Below are 5000 nucleotides of genomic sequence, written 5' to 3' on the forward strand. Positions count from 1 at the left end.
GTCTTTTAGTTACGGTGCTTGATAATTTATTGATAATTTAGCGCCTGCATCGTAGACGTGAATGGCTGTAGGCGTTCATGTATTTGGTGTGTTGCGGTAGCCGGGAGCGCTGGCTGGTGCTGACGCGTCTTATTGTCGCGAAAGGAATACTCTTAAGGTTACATTTACATAACTGTCTTCGCTTCGTTGTCACTGTAGGCAAACAGAGAGTTCGGTTTAGATTTTTTTCTTATTCGGTAGCTTTAGTGTTACCTTACGACAGGTTATATAAAAAAGAGGAAGCAATACCATCCTCGGATTTTAACAAAAACTCGAGGAAAAGTGTTTGATTAATTTCGCAAAAAAAAGCCGCGTCTGCTCGCATGGCCGCCCTCCCGCCAGGCCAGTGTTCCCTCGACGCCTTGAAGAGCCGCGCGTTACATACCCCGCCCCTTATACGGAGGAATATGTCTAGCACTTGGACACGATGCATAATTGGAAGAGCCTCGCTCGTGCATTATTATTCCCCGCGTCGAAAAGCTAGCGAGTGTAGCCATCAGACGCTCCTGCCGGTCGTATTTACTGCAGACGAATGGGTGCGAAGCGGTCTGGTTATATATCTGGCGTCGCAGGAACAGACGAAGAAACCCCCCCCCCCCCCGCCTCACCCCGACGAAGGTGGGGTGGTTGTGTGAGTGTCCGCTGAAGTCTCTGGCACCTCGTTTCCCACTCGCGAGATGGCTCTGATGCTCGTGCTCACCTTGGGACGAAACCGAAGGACTTTGTTTGTGTTTAGGATAAAGACTCATGTGCAGTGTTATATGTGGTTATATTTCTCGGTTTGGGAAAATAATGGGGTATGCAGTTAAAAGAAAAAGAAATAGATAAAGATCAGTTAATGACTAAAATGAATAAAACGTTAATGATAATGAGCATTTTAATAATAATGATGATGATTATAGTGATAATAATACTAATGATAAGTATAATGATAATAATAATTATGATAATGATAATAATATAAATTGAATAATGAAACTGATAATTATAATGGTAATGATGATACAAAATGAATGTTGATAGTGAAGATGATAATGATAATAGTTATAATAATGAAAACAAATTACAGTAACATCAATATCAATCAATAATCTTTATGACAGTTAAATAAACTTTCGAAACGTTAAACTACTATCGCTGTTGATATAAACAAACTCTGTCGAAACAGACCCCCAATAAACTCTTTAAAACGAGGCCGTCAAAGTACCGACGGAGACTTCGGGTCTTCCAAGCGTCTACGTCAGGCCCCAGACGCCCCTAAGGAGGTTCTCTGGAGGCTATAAGAACTCCCTGCTGGCGCTGAAGGTCGCGGGAGTTCTTAGAGGGGGTGGTGCAGTGGGGTGTGAAATGGGGCTTAAAGGATTGGAAAAGGGGGGATTGGATTCGGTGTTATAAAGGATTGAGCACGATGTAGGGCCTTTCGTAGGAGAAAAAAAGGGAGGATTCGATTGTTTTTGTCTCTTTTGTCCGATTCTGCTTCGTTCGTTTTTCACTCCTTTTATCCCTTCCTACCCATATTTCACTTCTCCCTTCCTCTCTCTCTCTCTCTCCCTCTCTCTCTCTCCTTTTCTCTCTCTCTCTCCTTCTTCTCTTTCCCCTCTCCTGTCTCTCTCTTTCTTCTCTCCTGTCTCTCTCTCTCTTCCTCTCCTCTCTCTTCTCTTCATCTCTCTCTCTCTCTCTCTCTCTTTTTCTCTTTTTCTCTCCTCGCTCTTTTTCTCTTGTCTCCTCTCTCTTTTCCCTGTCTCTCTCTCTCTCCCCTGTCTCCTCTCTCTCTCCCCTCTCTCTCTCCTCCCCTCTTCTCTCTCTTTCTCTCTCTCTCTCTCTTCTTTCCTCTCTCTCTCTCTCTCTCTCACTCACTCACCTTCCTCGCCTTCGAGCCACTCAAGCTTCGGCACTTGTCTTGCCCACGCACACCTCCACCTGCATCTCCTTAACTCTTGCTACATCTCTCTCTCTATATATATATGTGTGTGTGTGAGTGTGTGTGTGTGTGTGTGTGTGTGTATGTGTGTGTTTGTGTGTGTGTGTGTGTGTTTATATATATAGATACATATATGTCTTTATGTATGTATTTATTTATTAATTTAGTCATTCATTTACAAGGATACACTGTATAAACGAACTATATAGGCACATATGGATCCATTCCCACATGCGTGCCACGTGCCCGAGGCAACGCCAGCCCGGCCACCATAAACTCATGGTTATGGGCTGGCGTATGCCCCATGCCCCCCCCCCCCCATCGCCCCATGATCCCTCATCTCGGCCTTAATCTCCTCCCTTTGTGTAAATATTTGCTTGGCCGCGTAATCCTTGATATTATCGTGGGCGTCATATCTGGCTTCTGGGATCCCTACCGCAAGGGTTTTTATTATTATTATTATTATTATTATTATTATTATTATTGTCGTCGTTGTTGTTGTTAACCATAATGTATTCCTCCTCTTTCTCCTTTTTATGATTTTTTAAAATAATTATTTTTCTTATTATTATTTTACTTTCCTCTACATCTTCCATTTTCATCATTCATTTTTTACTACCAAAAATCTCATTTTCTCGAGTACTTATTTTCTTTTTTTTTAGGGGTATCCATTTTATTTTGCTTCTCTTATAAGGAAGCATGCGTTAATCCTCCATCTGCCAAATGACCATGAGGAGCAACTAGCATGTGTTTAGCATGTGTCCCGCCTCGTGAAAACTTTTTTTTAAAATGTTGAGAGAAGACACCATGCAAAAAAAAAAAATGTTAAAAACAGAAAATGGAGACTACTCGACCCACTTCATCAAAAACTTCATTAGTGGTGCTATTTGACGGTCATATGCAGGCCTGTGTGGATTCGTGGAGTCGTGGAGTCGGAAGGAATTCGGTGTTGCTGGAGTCGGGAGTCGGTAAAAAATGTCCCGACTCCAGTCCGATCTCGACATAAATCGCAAAAATCCCACTTTTTAAAAGCATATTGCACATTTTATTTCCACCCGGGAGGTTGAGAAATCGTGTCATTTTCATTTTCGGTCCTATTTGTATATATTTTTTTAAAGCATAATGATTTTTCCTTTTTTTCGAAAATATACAATCAAAAGGCCACACAAGCATAGCTATAGCCATATGACACAAACCGTTTTGAAGGACATGGGATGTAGTTATGATTTTTTTTTTTTTTTTTTTTTTTTTTTTTTTTATTATCAATCCTGGGGGTTGGAGTCGGGATTAGGGTGTTTTGAGTACTCCACAGCGCTAGTCATATGAGTTTTTTTCCCTTGATCTTCGGCAATGCAGCATGCGGTGTTGATGGATATGATTAACTCACAATGACAGTCAAAGCTAAACTACTTGTTTTCTTAGAGACTTTGAAAAATATTTAAGTGACTCCTTATCTACACGACAAAAAAAAAAATGCTCAAGATTAATGATTTCGCGCGATTCCGCGGCGGCGCTGTAGTCACCGGCCGGCCCAGGGAGGGGCGCTGTTAGCAGAATAATGAAATTGATTACAAGCACACAGATCAAGTCACGACTGTTGGCGAAGTATATTAAAGTTAATAGAAGTCGTGAGTGAGCGAGGAGACTGTCTGGCTGGACAGCGGGAGTCAGATAACCAGTTCAGATCCAAGATGTCGACGGAGGACGGGCGAGCCTCGTGCTCAGCGTTAAGATAAATTATCTCTCTTTCTCCTTTTCTCTTTCAATTTCTCTCTGTTTAACTCTGACTGACTCTCTCTCTATCTATCTATCTCTCTATCTCTCTAACTCTCTATCTCTCTAACTCTCAATCTCTCTCTCTCTCTATCTCTCTCTCTCTCTCTCTCTCTCCCTCTCTCTCTCTCTCTCTCTCTCTCTCTCTCTCTCTCTCTCTCTCTCTCTCTCTCTCTCTCTCTCTCTCTCTCTCTCTCTCTCTCTCTCTCTCGCGTTTCATTATATTTCCTTTTCGAAGCTGTCCTGATACCTGCCCGCCACACCCACACCCTTACCTGGCTTCCATACTTTTCCATTTACTTGGGTAGATTTGTCGTTTCTGTTTTGATAATCAGTAAACATGTTCCTTCTTTTCTTTAATAAATACCTTGTTAACTTCAAAGACATCCGGAAGTTTCCTAAAGACAAGGGGCAAGGGGCTTGGTCGAGTAATCCGAGTAATCCCCTCAGCGAAGATCTTCCTCAGGTGAACGAAGCCCAATCATACCCTCCGCCAGAGTGCGCTTAATTCGTTAATGGCCATTTAATCCCTTTTCCCGGGGAGGAAATCCCGCCAAACCACCTCCTCTTACTGAAGGCTCGTTTTAGCGTGTCGGATTACCTAGACATCGAGAGCATGACAAATGGTGGTTTAGTCGGGGGCAGAGTGATGGAAGGGGCATTGGCGCAGGGGCCTGAGTGAGGGGTCGGTCCTCGCTGCCTTCTTGATGAGGTAATGGCTGCGATACGGTCGGGGGCGGCATCGTGCGTGCGTTGACTGGCTTCGTTTTTTTTGTGTGTGGCATTTAACGACGGAGATTACGAGAAAACGGGGCGTGTTGGGGGGGTGGGGGATGAGGATTTTATTCCTTTATATATTTTGGATCAGTTTGACGAAGGATGGTGATCGAATCTGTGTTTATGCTGTCATTTTAAAAGGTTGAAGAGGGAAGTGTAGCAAGCAGGCAAACAAAGACCTGTCTTAGCCCAGCCGACCTTGCTGAATAAAGTGGGTCGTTTTTTTTTACACGAGTATGTTCAGTGTCATGTTGTGGAGATTTTTACTCAATTTTTTATTCTGGTTCAACCCACATTTCTCTACTTAACCGGAGATTACAAAGTTTAAAATATACTTCAAATTGACGCCGAAATCTTTGCGTCACCGATAACTACGACTGATCCATATTACGTAAAATCAGGGACTGATGAAATGAGGAATTTATATTCAAGCTTTATAATTAGTAACCGAAGGAGGAATGGGTGCATGTGAGGTGGCAGGACAAGGGAC

At 42.8% G+C, this 5000-nt stretch overlaps 1 protein-coding gene across 1 annotated transcript in view; it reads left to right on the forward strand.

The window, feature by feature from the left end:
- Nucleotides 1-5000, forward strand: part of LOC119583816 (integrin alpha-PS2-like) — a 99188-nt gene that overhangs the window by 22695 nt on the left and 71493 nt on the right. The window lies entirely within an intron of this gene.

Source organism: Penaeus monodon, chromosome 17 (assembly GCF_015228065.2).
Source record: "Penaeus monodon isolate SGIC_2016 chromosome 17, NSTDA_Pmon_1, whole genome shotgun sequence".
Lineage (NCBI taxonomy): Eukaryota > Metazoa > Arthropoda > Malacostraca > Decapoda > Penaeidae > Penaeus > Penaeus monodon.